This window comes from Saimiri boliviensis, chromosome 12 (genome assembly GCF_048565385.1).
Source record: "Saimiri boliviensis isolate mSaiBol1 chromosome 12, mSaiBol1.pri, whole genome shotgun sequence".
Classification (NCBI taxonomy): Eukaryota; Metazoa; Chordata; class Mammalia; order Primates; family Cebidae; genus Saimiri; species Saimiri boliviensis.
Window position 1 is genome coordinate 22,826,977 of NC_133460.1, and position 24,981 is coordinate 22,851,957.

Sequence of the window (24,981 nt, forward strand, 5' to 3'; positions counted from 1 at the left end):
GAGTGTACATATCATTCCGTGCCATTAAATATTCTTATTTCTTTTTTTTTTTTTTAAATATTCTTATTTCATCATTGATGTGTTCAGGTGTGTGTGGTTTCCTATTTGTGGATGTACTGGATTTTTTTTTTTTTAACAAAACACGTGAACTTGCGTTATTTAAGTATCATTTGGTGACACGGCCGCCATGTCAGAAATTAACGTTTGAGCAAAGAAGAAAGACATGGGGCCTGATTCAGCTCTCTGGAGGCTTCAGAGCTTACCCCACTAATGGGAAAGTGCATCAGCTTAGTTGCCCTTGGCACTGACTCCTCGTATCTAGTATTTTGCCAGACTCAGATATTTCTTAAGGTCATTATTCAGAGTCTTCAGCAAGGACATTGTATTTTTATTGTGTCTCCTTAATTGTACCTAGTTTATTTCATGGTACATTTTTGTAATCATTTAATAAGACAAAAGATTAAGATGTTGGACATTTAAATGCCAAAGGTGTTTTATTATGAGACTTAGCATTTCATATATGGGGATGGTACCTTATTATTGAATATCAGGTTGATTGGGTGGGTATTTGAAGAAATCTTTTAAATCTTGCCTTAAGCAAAGTATGGACATTCTAAAATAAGGTTGTCAACTGGCAGGTAGAGGGAAGGATATTTCATACATTTACACCAAATGGTCTGTAACTTTTTTGTGAGGGGGGTGGAAGATCTAGTTTTGTTGTGTGTTGGTTTTTTCCCATTTTTTGTGTGAGAAAATATACATAATAAAACATCATTTTAACCGTTTTTATTTTTTGAGACAGAGTTTTGCTCTTGTTGCCCAGGCTGCAGTGCAATGACACACTCTTGGCTCACTGCAACCTCTCCCTTCTGGGTTCAAGCAATTCTCCTGCCTCATCCTCCCAAGTAGCTGAGATTACAGGCATGTGCCACCTCTCCCCGCTAATTTCGTGTTTTTAGTAGAGATGGGGTTTCACCATGTTGGTTAGGCTGGTCTCAAACTCCTGACCTCAGGTGATCCGCCCACCTCAGCCTCCCACAGTGCTGGGATTACAGGCGTGAGCCACTGCACCTGGCCTCATTTTAACAATTTTTAATGGTATGGTTCAGTGGCATTAATTGCCTTCACAGTGCTCTGCGGCCATTTTTAGAGCCTTTCCATCATCCCAAACTGAAACTTTGTAACCATTAGACAACATCTCCTCATTCCTTCCTTCCTCCAGCCCGTTCACCCACTCTTTTATTTTCTGTCTGAATTTCACTACTCTAGACACTTTTGTAAATGGAATGGTACATTTGCCTTTTTGTGTCTTGTTTATTTCACTTAGCCTATTGCCTTCAAGGTGCATCCAGTGCAGCATGGGTCAGAACTTCCCTTTTAAGACTGAATAATCTTCCCAGTGAATGTCTTTACCACATGTTGCTTATCTATACATCTGCTATGGACGTTTGGGCTGTTGGGAATAATGCTGCTGTGGACACTGGTGTGTAAATACCTCTGTGAGTCCCTGCTTTCAGTTCTGTGTGTATACCTAAAAGTGGAATTGCTGGGTCAAATGTCATTCTGTGTTTGCGGAGGAACTGCCATACTGTTTCCACAGCTGCTGCGCATCTTAACATTCCTTCTAGCAATATGTACCAGGTTTCCAATTTCTCCACAGCCTGGACTACTCTCGTTATTCTGTTGTTGTTGTTGTTGTTGTTGTTGGTTGGTTGTTTTTTTTAAAAAACAGGCACCCTAGTGCGTGTGAAGTTACATCTCGTTGTGATCTGCCTGTCAGTGATGACTACCGACGCTGAGCATCCTCCTCTGTGCTTAGTGGCCATCCATAGACATCGTTTGGAGAAATGTCTATTCAAGTCCTTTGAATCGGGTTTGTTGTTGTTGTCAAATTGTAGGAGTTCTTTTTATATTCTGGATGTTAAAACCTTATCACATAAACCATTCACAAATATTTTCTCTCATTCTTTGGGTTATTTTTTCACTCTGACTGTCCTTTGATGCACGAAGGTTTTTAAATTTTGATGAAGTCCGATTTATTTTTTCTTTTGTTGCCTGTGGTTTTGGTGTCATAGTCAAGAAGTCACCAAATTACTGTTTAGTTTTTTAAAAATATGTTATTTATGTGATCTTTTGGCTGACACTTGTCTCTAATGATTGACTGAACTTCTCGAGGGTGGTGTTTTAACGTGCAAATTTGATGTCACTCTCCCAAGCTCTTCCGTAGCTGCCCTTTGCTTCTGGGCCGCAGCACTTGTCTGGCCTCGCTGCTGCTCTGGCCTCTACCTTCCTCTAGGGCCTCCCTTCTGCTGCCTCCGGCTCTGACCACAGTGGCCCTTAAGCCCTCAGTGTACTTGCCTGGGGCCTCAGCACTTGCAGTTCCCTCTGCCTGGAATGTGGCAGCTCCCATGTTCCCCTCCTGGCCTCCACCTGGTGCCCCTGCTTCTTCTGACGGTGGCCCCCGAGACCACTGGTCAGTGTGGCCTGCCCTGGACCCGTTCCTAACTCCCCTGTACGCCTCCACCCTCTTCTCCAGTAAACTCAATTGTGCCCCCTTGGGATTTTCACGACCCTGTCAGCGGCTGAGTGAGGTTGAGTCAAGTGTGTTTCCTCACAATAGGGAGACCCTATTGACCTCTTTTCGCTGGAAGCGGGAGTGCCTTGCAGGGGAGGATGCGGCTGTGTCAGACTTGACAGCTTACACCACTGAAGCACCGCCACTTTCCCACGGTTTTTTGTTTCTGTTTTTGTTTTTGTTTTTGTTTTTTGCTTTGTAAAATATTTCTCACAAAAACATGCGGCTTATATTATCATGTAATAGGCTTGCTTCTGTTATTTTAAAACAAAGTAATAAATCTCTTAAATGTTTCTCGGCTTTATTTTTTGTTGTTATGGTTCATTTTCTTCTCTTTGCCTCAGGTTTATGAAGGTGTAATTGACAAATACGCTATCTTTACTATTCACGGCGTGCTGTTTTGCTCTATGTGTGCCCTCTGGAACGCTTCCTGCCTCTGCTACGCACCTCCATCACCCAGTGCTGTGAGGGCGCCTGGGATCCGCGCTCCCGGCCCTGCGCCCCACAACCCCGCGCTGTGCCTGCGCCCCGGGACCCGCACCCACGGCTGGCGCCAGTCCCCGCCCAACTTTAGTTTCCACCCACGGGAAGAAACTCAGCCTCGGTCCTGCTTAGGCACGGGAAGGGCTGGAGATCCGCGTCCTCCGGAGGCGCCCCCAGCTTGGCTCCCCACGCCATGCAGGACCCCGGACTGTCGCGCCGCGCCCGGAGACGCACAGGAGGCGGGACCCAGAGAGAAGCCCAGGCAGCGTCCCGGGCTGGGCGTGACCCTGCACCGCAAGCTGACGGGCGGGAGCCGGTGCGCACAAAACCGCGCGCTTTACAAAAGATCGGTGATTTTTTGGGAGGCTGAGGCAGGTGGATCAATTGGGACCAGGAATTTGAGCCCAGCCTGGCCACTAAGGCAAAACCCAATCTCTACTAAAAATACAAAAATTAGCCAGCTGCACTGGCATGTGCCTGTGGTCCCAGCTAATCAGGTGTCTGAGGCAGAAAAATCACTTAAATCTGGGGGGCAGAGGTTTCAGTGAACTGAGATTGCACCACCGCACTGCAGCCTGGATGACAGAGCTAGCCTCTGCCTAAATAAATAACTGAATACAAATAAAATAAAATAAGACTCCTGGCCTGGCACAGTGGCTCATTCTTGTAATCTCAGCACCTTAGATTGTCGAGGTGGAAGAACTGCTTGAGCTCAAGAGTTTGAGGCCAGCTGGGCGACATAGTGGGACCCCTGTCTCTACAAAACAAGTTTGAAAATTACCCAGGCACAGTGGCACACACCTGCAGTTCCAGCTACTTGGGAAGCTGAGGTTGGGGATCGCTTGAGCCCTGGAGGTCGAGGCTGCAGCAAGTCCTGATTGTGCCACTGTACTGTAGCCTCTCCAAAATTGTAAATCTCATAATTTTAAGTCATCATCCTCCACCATCCTTTCGCTTTAAGTTGTCATATAATGACATCAGTTTTTCTTGAATCATATTAGTGTCAATAGATACGTTTTCCTTATAGATATCCTGCACCCACATAAAAGCTGCATTTTCTCTGTCTCTTTTCTTCCTTCTTTCTTCTTCTTTTTTGCCTTTCTTTTTTTTCAGACAAGGCCTCATTCCCAGCTAGAGTGCAGTGGTGCAATCTTAGCTTATTGCAACCTTTGCCTCCTGAGCTCAAGTGATCCTCCTGCCTTGGCCTCCCAAAGTGCTGGGATTACAGGTATGAGCTACTACATCCAAACAAAAGCTGCATTTTCAAAGCAAGATGAAAAGGTATTTGGCAAAAAGAGCAAGGTTTCACGTCTGCTGGCCTGGCTGCAGTGATGACATTGAGAATTTCCTTTTCTTTTTTTTACAATGGTCCTTAGGCTGGATCATTTATCTTGAAATGGTGGGCAACTGCAGCTGCAGGCCTCCGTCTACAGCACATGTCAGTCAATCTGCCGTTTGCTTGTACTGCCAAGACTTTTCTGCGCTTCTTGGGAGCACTTCCGGCATCACCAGTGGCACTTCGTGTGCATCCCATTGTGTTCCTCAGGTTTACGGTATTGCACTAAACATGAACAATACATGAGAACCATGAGAGATCACTTTTCACTGTGATACACACTCTACAGGAGAGACAGGTGCTCACGCAGAGATGGCTAGTGTCACATGGCATTTGAAGTGGACACTCTCGACACGAGCTCACTGCAATCGTAGCAGGAGTGGCGGCAGAATTACTCCAGTAGTACAGTGTGCTCCCATTAATCTGTGCAGTTATGACTTAATACTGCATCTTTTTTTTTTTGAGGCGGAGTTTCACTCTTGTTACCCAGGCTGGAGTGCAATGGCGCGATCTCGGCTCACCGCAACCTCCGCCTCCTGGGTTCAGGCAATTCTCCTGCCTCAGCCTCCTGAGTAGCTGGGATTACAGGCACACGCCACCATGTCCAGCTAATTTTTTGTATTTTTAGTAGAGACAGGGTTTCACCATGTTGACCAGGATGGTCTCGATCTCCTGACCTCGTGATCCACCCGCGTCGGCCTCCCAAAGTGCTGGGATTACAGGCTTGAGCCACCGCACCCGGCCAATACTGCATCTTTACATTGATGTTTCTTTTGACTGATGGCACCATATACTATGTTGGTGTGCATAGCTTTTGATAAATTTTAACTGTTTATAATAGATTTATGTATATTTTATGGTAGTAAATGATAAAAATAGGCTAGTATCTACATATATTTTATGCATTCATGACATATCTTTTTCTTAATGTTTTCAATATTTCTAGGCTACAAGGTTCACCTGCAAGTTTCTTCAAATGGTTGCAAATCTCCAAAAAATGTTCTATTTATTGAAAACAACCTGGGCCAGGTGTGGTGGTTCATGCCTGTGATCCCAGCAATTTGGGAGACCAAGGTGGGAGGATTACTTCAGTCCCGGAGCTCGAGACCAGCTTGAATAACATAGTGAGACCCTGTGTCTATCTAAGAAGATTTCATTAAAAATATTTTTAAGAAAAAAATCAGCTGGGCATGGTGGCTCATTCCTGTAATCCCAGCACTTTGGGAGGCCAAGGTGGGTCACCTAAGGTCAGGAGTTTGAGACCAGCCTGGTTAACATGGCAAAACCCCGTCTCTACTAAACATACAAAAAAAAAAAAAAAAATAGCAGGGAGTGGTGGCAAGCACCTGTAATCTCAGCTACTCTGGAGGCTGAGGCAGGAGAATTGCTTCAACTCGGGAGGCAGAGAGATCACACCATCACACTGCAGCCTGGGCAGCAGAGTAAGACTTTGACTCAAATAAATAAATAAATAAATAAATAAGGAAAAAGAAAAAGAAAAAAAATCTGTATATAGGCTGACCCATGTAGTTCAGAGTTGTGTTGTTCAAAGGTCACAACTGTACATGTGGTGACTGATATGAAACAGATGACAAAAAATGTAAATTTTATTTCTCCATCTGGTCCCATTTTAAAGAGGTGTTTACGTCTGAGAATTCTCACAAGTGTGAGTTTCCACAGTCAGGTTGTAGAGGAGCAGCACTCCTCTTGCTGGAGTCCAGCCCTCCCCACCCAACCCTGCTGACTGGTGATGAGCCTTTCATCCCTGTCACACTGTTATCTTGACTGGAGACACGCAACATGGCATCTTTATAACTAACTGGCTGCTTTCACTAAGAATCATGTGTTTGAGACCCATCCCCATTGCTCTATGTGTCAGTGGTGTGTTCCTTTTGATTGTGGAATGGTGTTACCTGCACAAGGAGACACAAGTGGTTTACTCCTTCATCCATGGGAGGTTGTGTGGTTGTGTCCAAATTTGGGTGATTATGGATCAAGTCGCTATAAACATTTGTGTAGAGGTTTTGTGTGAACACAATTTTTTCTTACTCCAGGGAAAATAGCTGTGGGACTGCTGGGCCATGTGATTTAACAGAGCTGTCAAACTGCTTTCCAGGGGCACCACACTATGGTTTTGATTTGCATTTCCCTAATGACTAGTGCTGACCGTCTCTCATAGGCTTACTGTCTTCCACACAGAGCGTCCTCTTTGGTGAGGGTCCAAGTCTTTTACCCACTTTTATTTGGATAGTTCTCTAACTCTTGATTTCCAGAGTTCTTTATATATGTCGAATACTTTCTTTGTTGAATATGTAGTTTGCAGATATTCTCTCCCAGTCTATAGTTGTCGTTTCAGTGTCTTTTGCTATATTTTTTATTTTGATCAAGTCTAATTAATGGATTTTTGCTTTTACATGCATTTGGCGTCATGTCTGAGAACTCTTTCCCTAATCTTAAGTTATGAAGATTTCTTCCTATGTTTTCTTCCAAAACTTCACACACACACACACACACACACACACACACACACACGTACCAAATAAGGAGGAAACATTGATGACAATTCCAGTCCCGGTTTCTGTAAGTGGTCACGTAGTCCTATAACTACCTTCTTCCACTCTGCAGTCTGTATTCCCTTTGCCTTCAGGAAGCCTCTGCTGGTTGTGGTTTTTCACCTGGTGGGGAACCTTCATTCCTGAAGGCTCTGGACCATTACTAATCCTACCTCGGTTGGGTTGCTGTGCTTTTCCATTGATCTTAATCACAGCGCATGCCCCAAGGGCCCTCCTGTATCCCAGACTTGCTCTTCCCCAGCCTACTGTGAAGCAGCAGTGCTGTTTCTGTTTGGCGGTCTGGGTCAGCCACTCCCACCAGCGTAATGACTCCTTCTTTACCTGTTGATCCAGAGGAATGAGGAGCTTGGCGCCACCAGGTGGCAGCCTAAACTTCCAGTGCCATGCATCATCGCTGTGTCTCCTGGAGGCAGCATTCCTGCTTCCGGAACTAAGACCTCTAGGCCAGCAGAGCATAAGGTTGTGGGGACAAGGAGCAAAACTTTTGCTAGTGGGCCACTAGGGGTGATGGTGAGTACTGCTACGCTGGTTTCCACTCCATCATTCCTGGACCTGTGAGTCTTGGCTATGGGAGAAATAGCACCATGTATTGGACACTGGTTCTGAGCACATCCAGCCTTCTGAGAGCCTTGTCCCAGCCCTGAAAGGCACTGCCACAGAGCTGCACTGTCACTGACTCCTCCAAAGGCCATTATTCCACCATCTCTCAAGCCAGCTGCCTCAGGACAGTGGGCGCCTAGAAGGCCAGCGAATTCCATGAGCATTGGGCCATCGCGGCGTTTCTTTTGCTGTGATGTGAGTTATTTAGCCGGAAGAAATGCTGCGTGGATTCCATGACAGTGGAGAAGACATTCCATAAACCCACAGGTGGTAGTGTCAGCAGAAGCACTGCACTCAGGGAGGGCAAATCCATACGCAAAGTGTGTATTCCACTTAGAACAAATACTGCCCCTTCCATGATGGAAAAGGTCCTAGGTGATCAACCTGACACTGGGTGGCTGGCTGGTCACTCTGGGGGATGGTGTCATACTGGGGACTCAGTGTTGGTCCCTGATGTTGGTAGACTGGACACAGTGGTGGCCGCAGAGAGGTTGGCCTCGGTGAGTGTGAGTCCACGATCCTGAGCCCATGCATAACCTCATCCATATGATTATGGCCACTTTGTTTCTGAGACCCTGAGGTGATGACAGGGGTGGCTGGGGAGAGACCGACATCTACAGAATGGGTCGTCTTATCTCCCTGTTACTAATGTCCTGATCTGCTGAGGTCACCCTTCAGTGACCATTCACACAGGACATACATTTTCTGCCCTTCAGTGAGGTCTACCCACATACCTCTTCCCCAGGCTTCCCTGTCACCCATGGCCTATCATGTTCCCAGCAAGTCCCTAACCAGCCGGCCAAATTATTGGCCACAGTCCATGAATTAGTCTCACGTCTGGCCATTTCTCCTTCCAAGCAAAGTGCACAATCACGTGCACTGCCCTGAGCTCTGCCCACAGGGAGGGTTACCCTTCACCTTTGTCCTTTTAGGATGTCCTAGAAGGAAGCCGTTACACTGCAGCTGTTTGCTTTCAGGTGGTACCTGGGTATCACACAGAACCATCTGTAATCCAGGCCTGAACCTTCTCTTCCTCTGTCATCTGATCCTAGGGAACTCCCCATGAGGCCGTCAGTGCAGGCTGGGAGACAGAAGGCAGTGTACTAGGAGTGGGGACCATGGGCATTTGGGCCACTTCTTCATGTAAGTGACTTGTGCCTTCAGGGCCTGCTGGGGTCTGCTTATGCAGGCCTCTTTCTTCTGATGATGGAGTCCTGCCATGGATGTCCGGCTTATGCTTGGTGGGTCAGACAAAACTCAGTTCACGCTGGGCAGCTCAGGTCACACGGGAACTTCAGGATCCCCAGTTAAGTGTTCAGCCCAGGTGCAGATGCAGAGATGTTTCTCAAAAGGAAAATAGTCATCTACAGAGGATGGCAGGGCTGTGCACCAAAATCTTAAGGGCCTGTGCTGCGACTCACCTATAGGGGCCTGCCAAAGGCTCCAAATTTAATCTGCCACTGATGCTCTGCGCACCATTGGATCTTCTGGGTCACATGGCCCCTGTGGCAGAGCAGCATGCACGGCCACCTGGACCTGCCGCACGGCCTTCTCTTGCTCTGGGCCCCACTCAACACCAGCAGCCTTTCAGGTTACTTGTTACATGAGCTGGAGCAACACACACAAATGAGGAATGTGCTTCCTCAAAACTTCCAATAGGCTCACTAGGCGCTGTGTCTCTTTCTTGGTTGTAGGAGGAGCCAGATGCAACAACTCACCCTTTCCTCTTCAAAGGTATGTTTCAGCAGGCCCACACTGCTGGACTCCTAGGAACTTCACTGAGGCAAGGTCCCTGAGTTTTTGCCAATTTCTTCTTTTTGAGAGACAGGGTCTCACTCTGTTGCCCAGGCTAGAGTGCAGTGGTACAATCGTAGCTTACTACAGCCTCGAACTCCTGGGCTCAAGGAATTCTGCCTCTGCCTCCCAAGCAGCTGGGACCACAGGTGCACACCACTGTGCCCAACTATTTTATTTTGTTTTGTTTTGTAGAAATGGGGTCTTTGCATTCCTGTAATCCTGGCTACTCAGGAGGCTGAGGCAGAAGAATTGCTTGAACCAGGACCCAGGAGGCAGAGGTTGCAGTGAGCTGAGATCGCACCACTGCACTCCAGCCTGGGCTACAGAGCAAGACTCTGTCTCAAACAAAACAACAACAACAACAACAACAAAGAAATGATGGGGTCTTTCTACGTTGCCCAGGCTGGTCTTGAACTCCCGGCCTCAAATAATACTCCTGCCTCAGTCTCCTGAAATGCTGGGATTATAGATGTGAGCCACTGTGCCTGACCTACTTTTGCCAAATTTATTTTCCATCCTCTGATGCACATATGTCTTACCAGTAATTTTAGAGTTTCTACTTCTTGCTCGCTGGGTCTAGTCAGAATGATGTCATCAACGCAACGGACCCCCGTGCTGTCCCGTGGAAGGGAAAGGCAATCAAGATCTGTGAGAACGACATGATGACGGGCTGGAGCATCAGTAGACCCCTGAGGGAGGGCACCAGAGGCAGAGGTTGGGCACTGAGGGTGGAGCTGCTGGCTTTGCCAGCTGAAAGCAAACTGCTTCTTATTCACAGCCCAATAGCTGCATCCTAGTACCAGGGGATATGTTAATTTGCTCAAACAATTACCACATTTGGTGCAGCAGCTGCCATTGAAGTTATTCTTGGGTTAAACTTATGAGTGTCCATTGTCATTCTCCAAGATCCATCTGTCTGCATGGGCCAAACAGGCGAGTTGAAGGAGGATGTGGAAGATTTAGATGTGGGAATCACCACCCCTGTGTCTTTCGAGTCACTGATGGTGTCATCTCTCAGATCCCTCCGGGAATGCGGTTTTGCTTTTGGTTTGCTATTTTCCTAGGTAGAGGCTGTTATAGAGGGTCCATTTGGCTTTCCCATATTTAACAGTCCTCACTCTATATTATCAAGCATGTACTTGTGCCTAGCACCACAATCAGGACGCATACCTCTGCACCACAGGCTTCCTTGTGATACCACTTTAGACTCACACGTCCACCACGTGTTCTTCACCCCATCCCTAACCTCTGGCAACTATCAATCTTCTCTTCGTTTCTCTTCATTATGTTATTTCACAAATGTTATGTACGTGGAATCTTATAGTGTGTATCTTTTTAAGATTGATTCACTTTTCAAGATTGATAATTTATTTGAGGTTCATACAAGTTGTTACATGTATTAGTAGTTTGTTCTTTGTGATGCTGGGTAGTATTCCATAATAGGAATGTGCCACAATGTATCTAACTATCACCATTAAAGAACATCTGGGTAGTTTTCAGTTTGGGGTTATTACAAATAAAGCTGCTATTGACATTTGTTTATAAAATTCTGTCTAAAAACAAGTTTTTATTTCTGCATTATTAATGCCCATGGTTGCATTTCCTTGGTCCTATGGTAAGTCCATTTTCGGTTTTATAAGAACTGCCACTTTTTCCAGAGTGGCTGTACCATTTTACATTTCACCAGCAAGTGTGGCTGCTCTGGTTTCTTTGCCAGGATTTGCTATTATTCACTTCTTTTTTTTTCGAGTTGGAGTCTTCATCACCCAGGCTGGAGTGCTGTGGTGTGATCTCGGCTCACAGCAACCTTTGCCTCCTGGTTCAAGCAATTCACCTGTCTCAGCCTCCCTGTGTCCATGCCTGACTAATTTTTGTATTTTTTTTTTTTTTTTTGAGACGGAGTTTCGCTCTTGTTACCCAGGCTGGAGTGCAATGGTGCGATCTCGGCTCACTGCAACCTCCGCCTCCTGGGCTCAGGCAATTCTCCTGCCTCAGCCTCCTGAGTAGCTGGGATTACAGGCACACGCCACCATGCCCAGCTAAGTTTTTTTGTATTTTTAGTAGAGACGGGGTTTCACCATGTTGACCAGGATAGTCTCGATCTCTTGACCTCGTGATCCACCCGCCTCGGCCTCCCAAAGTGCTGCGATTACAGGCGTGAGCCACCGCACCCGGTCCAATTTTTGTATTTTTTTTTTTTTTTTTTTTTTTGAGACGGAGTTTCGCTCTTGTTACCCAGGCTGGAGTGCAATGGCGCGATCTCGGCTCACCGCAACCTCCGCCTCCTGGGTTCAGGCAATTCTCCTGCCTCAGCCTCCCAAGTAGGTGGGATTATAGGCACACGCCACCATGCCCAGCTAATTTTTTGTATTTTTAGTAGAGACGGGGTTTCACCATGTTGACCAGGTTGGTCTCGATCTCTCGACCTTGTGATCCACCCGCCTCCGCCTCCCAAAGTGCTGGGATTACAGGCTTGAGCCACCGCGCCCGGCCTAATTTTTGTATTTTTAATAGAGATGGATTTTCACCCTGTTGGCATGCTGGTCTCGAACTCCTGAACTCAAATGATCTACTTGCCTCAGCCTCCCAAAATTCTGGAATTATAGGAATGAGTCACTGCCTGTAATTAGCCTAGCATTAATAACTTTTTAAAAAGCCATTCTAATGGTAGTGAAATCTCATTGTGGTTTTAATTTGAACTTTCCTAATGGCTAATGTTGCTGACCATCCTTTTAGGTACAAAGAATATTTTATTTGGTCAATATCTGTTCATGTCATTTGCACATTTTAAATTTGATTACTTATTTAATGTTGATTTCTGAGAGTTCTTTATTCTTGACACAAGTTCTTTTTCAGATATGTGATTTGCAAATATTTTCTCTCATTCTGTAATTTGTCTTTCCATCATCCTAATGAGTCTTTGGCAGAGCAAAAAAATTTTAATTTTGATGAGATCTAATTTCCCAATTTTTTCTTTTCTGAATTGTATTTTGATGTAAAGTCTAAGAGCTCTGCCTAGTCCCTGGTCCTGAAGATTTTCTTCTATGTTTTTGTTTTCCTAAAAGTATTACTGTTTTACATTTAAGCCTCTGATCCTTGAGTTATGTTTTGTAAAAAACGTGAAGGTTGGGCCAAGGCTCATCTCTTTTGCCTATGGATGTCTGCTTGTTCTTGCAGCACTTGTTGAAAGGGCTGCCATTCCTCTACTAAACTGCCATTGCATCTTTCCCAAAAATTAATTAAGCATACTTCTGTGGGTATTTGGGGGTTCTCTGTTCTGCATCAGTTATTAAAGTGTCTATCCCTCCACCAGCACCATACTGAGTTGATTACTGTATTCGTAGAGTGAGCTTTAATATTTGGTACTGTGATTTCTTCCATTTAATTGTTCTTTTTCAAAATTGTTTTAGCTAACCTAGGGCCATTCCCTTTTAATATAAAGTTTATAATAAGTTGGCATATTGTACAAAACACACAATGCCAAGATTTAGAATTGTGTTAAACCTGCAATTTGGGGAAAGCTGGCATTTATGTTGAGACTTCCCATCCCTGAGTATGGCATGTCTCTCCATTTATCTGGATCTTTCATTTTTTTTCAGCAGAATTTTATAATTCACACTATACTCTCCCGTATATGTTGTGTTAGATTTATATCTATATGTTAATGCTTCATGTATTTGGAGCAGTTGTAAATGGTATTGCAATCTGTGTTTTGGTTTCTATTGTTTATTGTTACCATAGAGAGATGCGATTTGTGTGTGTGTGTTATCTTCTTTATTGCAGCCTTGATACTCTTGCTCTTTGTATCAAGGATGTTTTGTTTATTCCATGGGACTGTTTATGTAGATGATTATGCCACGTGCAAGTAGTGATAGTTTTCTTTCTTTCTTTTCAATCTAGGTACTTTTTATTTCCTTTTCTTGTCATATTACACTGGCTAGAACTAGTACTATCTTGAATTAAAATGGTGAAAGGGAACATTCTTGCCTTGTTCCTGCTCTTAAGGGGAAAGCATTCATTCTTTCACCATTAAGTATGATGCTAACTGTAGGTTTTTGTAACTGCTCTTTATTAAGATAGAGGAAATTACCCTCTATTCCAAGTTTGCTAAGAGTTTATATCATAAATCGGTTTTGAACTTTGTCAAAACCTTTTCCTAAGTCAATTGATAAGATCATATGATTTTTCTTCTTCAGTTAACAAGGTGGAATATGTTGATCGGTTTTTCAAATATTAAAACAGTCTTGGATAATTTAAGCAAAATTTCTCTTGATTGTGATCTGTTATTCCTTTTATGCATTGCTAAATTTGATTGTCTTGAGGATTTCTGCATCAAAACTTATGAGCAAAATCAGGCTGCAGTGTTCTCTCTCTGTCCCTACCTCCTCCCTCCCTTCCTTCTTTCCTTTGTGCTGTCTTTGTTTTGTTTTGATATCAGGATAATGGTATCATGTTCCTTTCTCTTCTATTTTCTGGAAGAGATTCTGTAAAACTGGTGTTGATTCTTTTAAATATTTGGTAAATTCTCCAGTGAAACCATTTGCATCTGGATATGTTGTGTTCAGGAGTTTTTAGTTACAAATCCAATTTATACAATAGGTATATGACTATTCAGGTTATATAGTTCATCTTTTCTGCATTGTGGTAATTTGTGATTTTCAAGGAATTTATCCATTTTTTCCTAGGTTGTCAAATTTATGAGCATAAAATTTTTATAGCATTTTTCTTGGATGCAGCATCTTTTGTGATATTTCCTCCTTTTTTGAAGAACGTGTTTTCTGTTTCTTTCATGTTCTGTATTGCTTTCCTGTCTTTAATTTCATCAATTTCTGCTCTTAACTTTATTATTTCTGTCCTATTTGCCTTAACTTTGTTTTACTATTCCTCTTTTAGTTTCTTTGACTATTCATTTGAGAACTTTCCCTATTACTAATATAGGGATTTGGTGCTATAAATTTCTCTCTCAGCTCTGCCATAGTTGAATCACACATTTTTTTTTTTTTTTTTTTTTTTTTTTAAGACAGAGTCTCATTCTGATCACCAAGGCTGGAGCGCAGTGGCACAGCCTCCACTCACTGCAACCTCAACCTCCTGGGCTCAAGAAAGCCTCCCATCTCAGCCTCCCAAGTAGCTGAGGCTATAGGTTCATGCCACCACACCTGGCTAAGTTTTTGTAGAGATAGGGGTTTCACCATGTCGTCCAGGCCAGACTTGAACTCCTAAACCCAAGCAATCCACCCACCTCAGCCTCCCACAGTGCTGAAATTACAGGTGTAAGCCAGTGTACCCAGCCACATCTACAAATTTTTATATGCCATATTTTCATTTTGTTATTTGCTTTTTAAAAATTTCCTTTAAGACCTTCCTCATGTCCACGTTTTATATAAATGTTTACCACTGAATTTCCAAGTGTTTGCAAAGTTTCCTGTTGTCTTTCTGCAATGTATTTCTAGTTTGATTCTATTGTTATTAGAGGACATACTTTGTGTGATTTCAGTTTTTAAATATTTGTTAAGGTTTGTTTTAAGATCTAGGATATGTTCTATAAGAGCTTGAAAATAACATGGATATTGCTGTTGATGAATAAAGTTTTCCATAAATGTTAAATTATTCCCTATTGGCTAATAATGGTGTTGAGTTATCCCATAGTCTTGCTGATTTTTTTGGTTTAGTAATTCTACAAAGTCTGAAAGTGAGATGTTGACATATCCCAATTATAATCATGGATTTTTCTGTTTCTTTTTAAAGCTCTATCAGGTTTTGCTTCTTGTGTTTTGAAGCTGTGTTGTTTGGTGCATATACATTTAGGATCAAGAAATATTCTTGCTCTTTTGTTATTATGTAATATTCCTCTTTTGTCCTAGAAATTATTTTTTCTGTGAACTCTGCTTTATCTGATATTATTATAGCAACTCCTGCTTTTAACAAAAAATTCCGGTTTGTTTGCATGAAATATCTTTTTCTGTTCTTTCACTTTCAATCTATTAAATACCTATGCCATGATATTAGAACTGAATTTCTTATGGACATCATGTAATGGGTCATATTTTTGCATTTACTCTGTCTATTTCTGTGTTTTTCCCAGATTTAACCAAATTGCAAAATCTGAGGGCACAGTTCCTAAAATTTTCCTCATTCCTGACACCAATGGCAAGTTTTAGAGGTTTCTAAAGCACCCTAAGTTTCAGTCATTTGCTGGAAGAACTCACTAAAAACTGCTATAGACATGGTTACTGTTTACTGCAGGAAAGGATACAAAATCAGAACCTGCACAGAAGGCAGGCATAGGAGGGTCCGTGAAGGCTCTGTTGTCCTCAGGTGCATTAGCTTGCCAGCATCCACATGTGACAATACCATGAAGCAATGCCAACCTAGGAACCTCACCCAAGCCTTGGTGTCCAGAGTGTTTCCTGGAGCTGCATTGTGCAGCCATGACTGACTGGTCTGTTGGAGACTGGTGTGTTGGTTAGAACTCTGCATACATCCCTTCCTTTCCTGGAAGCTAGGGCTGACAGCACATTCCAGGGAGGGCCCACCGTGAGCCAGCTGGTAGCATAAACTTCAGGTATGGTCTGAGGGGCCCACCATGAGTAACAAAGCCCCTCCTGTCACATGGGCTTCAGGACCACTTACCAGGAGCCAGGACAGAGACTAGCCCTCTTTGGGCTAGGCCAAATTCTTTACCACACAAAAATTATATTTAGGACTCAAATGTGCCATTTTTATTTGCTTTCTGCATGTTTCTTATGTTTCCTTTATCCTGTTTTGTTTAACTTGTTGTGGATTTAGTTGAACAGTTTTTAGCATTTGATTTTGAATTATTTATACTTTTGGTTGCATTGCTTTGTATCATTTTGTAAGTGGCTGCTCTAGGCATTATAATATACACAAGTAACTTATCACAACCTGCTGGCATCGATGTTTCACCACTTCATGAGAAATATCAAAACCTTACTTTTGTTTACTTCCCCTTTTTCTCCCCCACTTAAACATGTAATTATCATAAATATTTCCTCTTCAGATGTAGAGCACCACAGCAGATGATGTTATTATGTTTCACTTCAACCATAAAATATAATTTAAGAAACTCATGGTAGTCTATTATATTTACTGTATGATTACCCCTTCTGTTGTTGCTATTTCTGATTTCCTTATTTCCTTTTTGTTAGGAGAGCTTCCTTTAGCCATTTATTAAGGGTAGATTTTCTGGTAACAAATTGTCTTAGTTGTCCCTCCTCTTAGAATGTCTTTATTTCCTCCTCATCACCGAACAGGGTTTTGGGCAGTTTTTCTCAGCACCTGGCGATGGGGTGCTGCCCCCTCTGCCTCGTGGTTGAGAGAAGCCCACCATCCTCAGAACCAGTGTCCCTTAATGCATCGTTTTTTCCTGGTGGTCTTAAAGATGTTTTTCTTTGTCTTTCCTTTCCTGAAGTTCCATTATGATGTGGGGTTTGCTCAGATTCTTGAGTCTGCAGGTTTATTTCTTTAACCAAATTTTGGAAGTTTTCAACCATTGTGCCTTTGAATATGTTTTCACCAGATGTTCCTTCCTTTGCTCGTGGGACTCTGGTGACAGGAATGCTGGGCCTTTTGTCACTGCCCTGGCCTTTCCCCGAGACGTTCGTTTGCTCAGTCTCCTGTGTCTCCATCATTCCTACGGGTCAGCTCTATTAATTGTCACTGAATCAACAGACTCCGTTCTCCGTCGTCTCCACTCTGCTATTGAACCCAACTGCACATTTTTTTAGTTCAGTTATTGTATTTTTCAGTTGTGTGATTTTCATTTTGTTCTTATTCCAAGAAAATTCACCATTGTTTTTTGAATCGTTTTTATGATGGCTGCTTTAAATTTCCCACATCTGATTTATCTTGGTTAATCTTATTTTGTTATTCAAGTTGTCTTTTGTTTTGTTTCTGTTTTTGAGACAGAGTCTTACTCTGTCACTCAGACTGGAGTTCAGTGGCACAATCTCAGCTCATTGCAGCCTCAAACTGCCAGGCTCAAGTGATCTCCTGATTCAGCCTCCCAAGTAGCTGGCACCACAGGTGTGTGCCACCACAGCTGGCTAATTTTGAAATTTTTTGTAGAGACAGGGTTATGTTGTGTTGCTCAGGCTGATCTCAAACTCCTGAGCTCAAGCCATCCTCCTGATTGACCTTCCAAAGTGCTGGGATTATAGGTGTGAGCCCCTGCACCCAGCTTCAAGTTGTTTTATATGTTTCCTGATATGACAAGTAATTTCAAATATACTCTGGAAATTTTGCTCATTATGTAAGGAAACTTTTGAGACTACATGAACATTCCAGTTCACCTGTGGTACCCTTATCTGGTCTACCATATAAGCCCAGCCTTCTTTGGGGAAATGTAGAGTCAATGACAATTTAGTTTTCAAAGCCCTCTCAGTGCTCTTCTGGTCTGGTTTGTTCTTCTGGATCTGCTGGGGCTCCGGTTCAATCCCTGTTGAGTGTTGCTGGGGCTGCCCTGTGCAGCGGGGGTAGCTAAAGGAAGTACTGGGTGCTGGGTGTGGTCTCTGAGCCTCAGTCAGCAGAAGCTGCTTTGAGCGGGGTGTGATGCTGAGGGCCAGGCCCAGCCAGACCTGCTGGGACGTGGATCGGTGGGACTCTCCTTGCTGGGTCTCCAGTGGGATGCCCTTCTCAGTCCTTTCACCAGAGAGAACAGGCTCTTCTTTTTCTTTTCTTTTTTCCCCATACATGTTTTGGCAGTTGCAGGTTGCAGATTTCTCTGGGCCCATCCAGGATATGTGAGAGAAAAAGAAAACTCAGGGTCTGGTACAGAGTCACCCCCAAAGCCCTGAGGTTCCTGGACAGCCTTCGGTCCTCTCCACCTCCCAGAGTCCTCTTATGTCTGTTGGATTATTTCCAGCGTGTCTAGTTGTATTTAGAGGGCAGATGCCACCTTGTCACAGAATGCCAGCGTCCACTCTCCAAGCATGTGGACGTGTGACCACGGGTCCTCAGGCGACTCCCAGCAGCATTTTTACATCTCCATTTCTTCTACCCCGACAACATCCGATGTCATAATTTTTGTTTGTAAATTTGCCTTTTGGTTCCTTTAAGGTGATTAATTAATACAAGCTGCTAGCTCCATCCTATGAGTCCAAACCTTGGAGATGCCACCGAAGGAATGACAGTTGATGGAGCCCAGAACTTAAGAGGAAACCCTGAGGCCGGGCAGGGGTGCGTGGAGTCTGGGGCGGGACGGGGAGCACACTCTCAATGGAGGTGGCCCCATGGCACAGCCCTGGCCAGGCTGCAGCTCTCTGCTCTGGGGCCCACCTGGGGCTGCCATCTGCCCAGACCTGCTTTCCTGTAGAAGATCCCACCCCTACCAGCCCCAGGCATCCAGGCACGGCTAGAGCACCTCAAGAGCCTCCTGGAATAAGGGCCATGATGCCTGGGCAGGCTGGCTGGTGGTCCCTGGGAAACCCTCCTCCCCAGCCTAAGGACAGTCAATTATAGCACAGGAGGGCAGCCCTGGACAGACAACACCGGCTAGAAGGACGGGGGCATTCCCTGCAGACCAGGACAGCCCCTAGGGGTGAGCAAAGAGGCCCCCAGTTATGCCGCCAGAGACTCTGCCCTGAGGAGCCCCTGCCCACCACCCTGAAACCCACCAGGAAGGTGTCAACTGGGGCCTAAGACCAAGGCAGCTGATCATCATCAGGGAAAGAAAGTGGCCTGAGGAAACAAGACAGTGAGGAGAGTGAACTGCAGGAGGGAAAACCGCCAAGGTCTTGTACCGGAGGGAGCAGATTAGCAAATTCATCACATACCCTCAGGACGCAGGGAGTGTGAGTGGCTGGAATCAGCAGTTACGCAGAAGCAGCAGCCGGGGATACTGGCCTGGAACACATGGGAGCTGAAGTGATGAACTTGATGGGAAGGTTGGAGAGCAGAAAATGAATGAGTAAGGTAGGTCAGGCTCTAGCTCTTCTAGAAGAACCTGAAGGGGTTGAGTAGACAGAGGTTGAGGGAGGAGAAGTGCTTAGAAGAGGAAAAATGAATAGATAAGAGGAGTTTTTGAAAAATGACTAGGAACTTTCCCCCAAATAAGAAAAAGCATGCATCCTCAAACCAAAAGGGCCTGTAGAGTGTTAAACAGGAGAAAACAGAAAGAAACACGTACATTTGAAAGTTAAAATGTTATGTATAATTTCAAAGAAAAACATCTACATTTTGAGTCAAAATTTCTAAAAACTTCCAAAGAGGAAAAGTCGGCAACCCGCACGGGAATGGGAGGGGTGCTGACATTAGAATTGTGGCACAGACAATGGATGCAAGAAGCAAGGGAGCGACAGCTTCAGACACCAGAGGGAAGGACCCTGGAGCCCAGGCAGGGCTGTATTCTGCTCAACGCCATGAAATACGGGTGCTCAGGAACCATCTTCAGACCTGTCAGCCCCCTGAGAGTCAACCCCAAAAACACTCTTAGAGAAATATTTCAGCAAGGAAAAGGAACCCAGGAGGAGCTTCCAGGTCTGGGGAGAAGAGTGCTTCCCCAGCGTGGATGGTTCACCGCCATCTAAGTAAGCAATGCCTATGTGTGTGCTGCACAGTCCAGCTCCATTGGAAGTGATGGTGACCTGGCCAGGGAATGTGGGCTGGCTAGGTGGCTACAGAGAATTATTTTTTCCATTAAAAGGAAATGTGTTCTGGCCTGGCTCTGTGGCTCACACTGTAAACCCAGCACTTTGGGAAGCAGAGGCAGGTGGATCACCTGAGGACAGGAGATCGAGACCAGCCTGGCCAACCTGGTGAAACCCTGTCTCTACTAAAAATACAAAAATTATCTGGGCATGGTGGAAGGTGTCTATAATCCCAGCATTTTGGGAGACCAAAGTGGGCAGATCACTTGAGCTCAGGAGTTTGAGACAAGCCTGACCAGCATGGTGAAACCCTGCCTCTACTAAAAATACAAAAATTAACCAAGCATGGTGGCATATGGCTATAGTCTCAGCTACTGGGGGTGCTGAGGCAAGAGAATCTCTTGTGCCGGGGAGATGGAGGTTGTAGTGAGCTGAGATCACGCCACTGCACTCCAGCATGGGTGACAGAGCAAGACCCTGTCTCAGGAAAAAAAAAAAGTGCCACATGAAGCCTTGTGTCTTTTTGGGACTGTTTTTCAGCCTTTTCACACTCCACTCCTTCCCATCTGTTCCTCCACCTCCACCAAGCTGTATTTTGATGTTGTGTTTGCATGATTTGGTGTATGTGGCATTTTAATGTTGACTGGGCAAATTTCTATTCATCTTTTCTTCTGCCTGCTCTTTTGTGCTTATTCTTTCAGATAAACTTAATTCTAACTTTTTTCTTTAATGTCCTTTGGTAAAAATATGCTTCAGAGACCCCTGCATGTCACTGTGTTATCAGTTTTAATAGCTGCAAAAATTCCACGGAGTGCTTAGACCATAATTTATTTAAGGGGTGTGTTTTGGTTGTTTTCACTTTTACCCCATTCCCAGTGGCAATGGCATTTGTGCAATGTAGAGGTTGAGCAAGGGAGTCCAACTGCTTAAACTCAAAATGTGTTCGTATTACCGGGGGCCCTCCCTACCTATGGGTTCCAATCCATGGATTCAACCAACTGTGGTTGAAAATATTCAGAAAATGAAGTAAATGGTTGTGTCTGTACTGAACATGTACAGACTCTTTTCCTTGCTGTTATTCCCTAAACAATATAACACCTGTTTCCATAGTGTTTACAGTATACTAGGTATTACAGGTAATCTAGAGATGGTTTCAACGACAGGGGAGGATGTGCGCAGGTTACATACAGATACCATGTCATGCACAGGGACTTGAGCATCTGCGGATTTGCATATCTTCAGGAGTCCTGGAACCAATACCCTACAGAATCCAAGGGGCGACTGTATTTGCCAGTCCTGTGACTTGGGCCAGGTATTTAAAGTTTCCCAGCCTTGCTAATCTTCACAGTGCTGATGAACCTAAAACCCTTCACTGTTTCAGGGGGCACATCCCAGCACACACTGGTGACCACTTTTCTGGAGTAGATTATTTGAAGTAGAATTGAAATTGATGGTCAGGGAGTAGGTACATTTCTCCTCTGCATTTTTTTTTTTTTTTTTTTTTTAGACGGAGTTTCGCTCTTGTTACCCAGGCTGGAGTGCAATGGCGCGATCTCGGCTCACCACAATCTCCGCCTCCTGGGTTCAGGCAATTCTCCTGCCTCAGCCTCCTGAGTAGCTGGGATTACAGGCACGTGCCACCATGCCCAGCTAATTTTTTGTATTTTTAGTAGAGACGGGGTTTCACCATGTTGACCAGGTTGGTCTTGATCTCTTGACCTCGTGATTCACCCGCCTCAGCCTCCCAAAGTGCTGGGATTACAGGCTTGAGCCACCGCGCCCGGCTTTCTCCTCTGCATTTTCGAGTCATTTTGTGCTCCTAAACTGTTGTACGAGATCCCATTTCCTCCCGCAGGGCAGGAAGTGCCCATTTCCCGACTCCACTGCTGGTGAAAGGGTGCAGGGCTTTTCATCTTGCCAGTCTGGTGAGCACAGGGCACATTTCATTATCGTTACATTTGCATTTTTATTAGACACCAGGAGGGTTTCAGCATCTCTTCAAGTGTTTATTGGCCATTCTCATATCTCCTGTGATTTGTGCTAATTCTCTGCCCATTTTTCTGTTAGGATGGTTGCCTTTCACATATTGATTTTGTAAAAGCTCTTTATATATTCTGCATATAAATCCTGTAGCTGCTTATAAATGTTATACAGACTTTTCCCTGGTATGATGCTTGCCTTTTGCTGTGTCCATGAGGCTTTTCTTTATTTGAAGGTTTTAAATATCCATATAATGAAATCTGGCAGTTTTCCTTTTGGTTTTGAGGTTGTGCCTTATTTGGGTGAGTCTTTCCTACCTCTTTGATTACAGAAGTGCCCTTCCATTTAAAATATCCCCCTATTTTAAAACGTATTTCCACATTTTCTAAATTTTCAATTTTTAGCTGAGAAATAAATTATTAATTATTAAAGTATTAATTACTTTTCTCTTATTATTGGTTTTATTTATTTACATGTAGCGATGGGCTCACATTTAGTTGAGTTTAATTTAATTACTTTAAAGTGTTGTATAAATATCTTCAGTTCTCACTCATAAGTGGTAGCTGATCAATGAGAACGCATGGACACAGGGAGGGGAACATCACACAACAGGGTCTATCAGGGGGTGGAGGGCAAGGGGAAGGAGAGGACAAAGAACTAATGCGTGCAGGGCTTAAAGCCTAGATGAAAGTTTGCTAGGTGCAGCAAACCACAATGGCACATGTATATCTATGTAATAAACCTGCAGGTTCTGCGCATGTATCCCGGAACTTAAAGTGAAATTTAAAAAATAAATTAATGAAAAATATATATCTTCAGTTTGTAAATGTCCCGGCAACACGGGAACGGGGTTAAAAGGGTCCGTGCCCTCCTTAGCTCCTCCCACCCCCTCGTATCCTCCCTAGCCAACCCAGCGGTCTGGTGTGCGCCTTCCGGGTCTCTTTCTGACACTGGCATTCATAGACCACTATTTTCTGCCATGTGGTATCTTTTAAAAAACACACAGTTGTTTTGTGCAGAAACTTTCTATTTTTACCTCTCAGAAATGTCCTGGGGGTTCTTTCCATGTCACTGTAGTGTGTGTGCGCGTGTGAGATTCAAGTTCAGCTGGCTAGTCTTACAGAATTGTGCTCCGCTTCCCCTGTGCTCTGGCCCTCCCTAACACAGCAGCCCGTCCCTGGAGGCTGATGGAGGCCCCGAGCACCTCTGCTTACCATTTCTGTTTGTTCTGTTCATTGTTCTGTTTATTCAGGTTTCCTGCCTCTTGCTAAGCCAATGTATATATTCCAAGAAAATCTTCCATGTCATCCGGGTAAAACAGAACCTACTGGAATGAAGCTGGCCTCCCATCTCCTTGATCTGATCTGAATCAGCTTCTCCACATTGGATATTACGCCTTTTTTCTAAATCTGACGTTTTGAAATTTGTTCCTTTTCTTTCTCTTTTGCTTGACTTCCCAGAGGTTTTTTCATTTTAACAGTCTTTTCAAAGAAGTTGTTCTGGGTTTTATTTATCAAGTCTACTTTTATTATGTCTGTTTTTAAATTAAATACATTTATTTCTTGTTTCTCTTTAAAAAGCTTCTTGTGTGTTTACTTAGTTTGTATAACTTTATATGTCTTTTGTTCAAGTGTTTGTTCAAACCCTTGCAGCTGTAAAATTTCCCCTGAGAACTGTTTTGGACATATCCAACGATTTTGATGAGTCATACTCTAATTGTATTTTGTTTCTGAAAAGTTTTTCATTTTAGTTTTTATTTTCCTTTTTATTCAAATTATCTTTCGCTTTCTCCTTTTATCCTGTTTATGACAAATTAATTTGAGGATACAAATCTCTCCCTCAATGTCAATTTTGTTGAATTTCAGAATTTTAATATATTATACCCTATTGCTATTGAGTTCCAGGCTTTTTATTTTTTGAGATGGAGTCTCACACTGTCACGTGGGCTAGAGTGAAATGGCACTGTCTCGGCACACTGCAACCTCCGCCTCCAGGGTTCAAGCAATTCTCCTGCTTCAGCCTCTCAAGTAGCCAGGATTACAGGCCCCCACCACCATGCCTGGCTAATTTTTGTATTTTCAGTAGAGACAGGGTTTTGCCACGTTGACCAGACTGTTCTCAAACCCCTAACCTTGTGATCTGCCCACCTCAGCCTCCCAAAGTGCTAGGATTACAGGCATAAGCCACCGTGCCCAGTCTCATTTTATAATTTTTACTGTGAAAACTTTGTTTCCAAAAGTCACTTTTTCTTTTTTTATGAGAGAGAGTCTCGTTCTGTTACCCAGGCTGGAGTGCGGTGATGCGATCTCAGCTCACTGCAGCCTCCGCCTCCCAAGTTTAAGTGATTCTGTTGCCTTAGCCTCCCCAGTAGCCGTGTGCCACTATACCCTGCTAATTTTTTGCATTTTTAGTAAAGACAGGGTTTCGCCATGTTGTCCAGGCTGGTCTTGATCTCCTGACCTCAGGTGATCTACGTGCCTCTGGCTGTCAAAGTGCTAGGATTACAGGTATGAGCCACCATGCCCGGCCCAAGGATTCACTTTTCACGTGGTCTTTGTTATTGCATGTTTCTCATTTTGTTGCACCCTGGTGAGAGAATGCGATTTGTGTAACAGCAATTCTGGGAAAAGGGCTGAAGCTTCCTGCTCCCCTAGCACAGTTAATTTTCTCAAATGCTGTCCATGAGCTTGGAAAGCACATGCACTCTGTTGGGATGAGCTCCAATCTGTCTGTGAAAATGAGTGTTCTTCGGTTGGTGGTGGTTTTTGTATTTTGCTTTGTCTCATTTGTTTTGTTTGCTCAGATCTTTTGATGATCCGGTTAATCTTTTAATTTATGCAGGATGTTTCTCTGCCCTTGCAGGCTGGTGGGAGGGGGTACTGGAGAGAAGACAGGTGTCTGCTTGCCCAGGACTGGCAAACTGTCACCTGACCTCGTTGTGCCTTGCCAGGACCTCCCGTGCCTGTCTGTGAGAGTGTTACGAGCACAGTGGTGATAGTTGTGTGGTGGGTGGTGACTGGTCCTACCTCT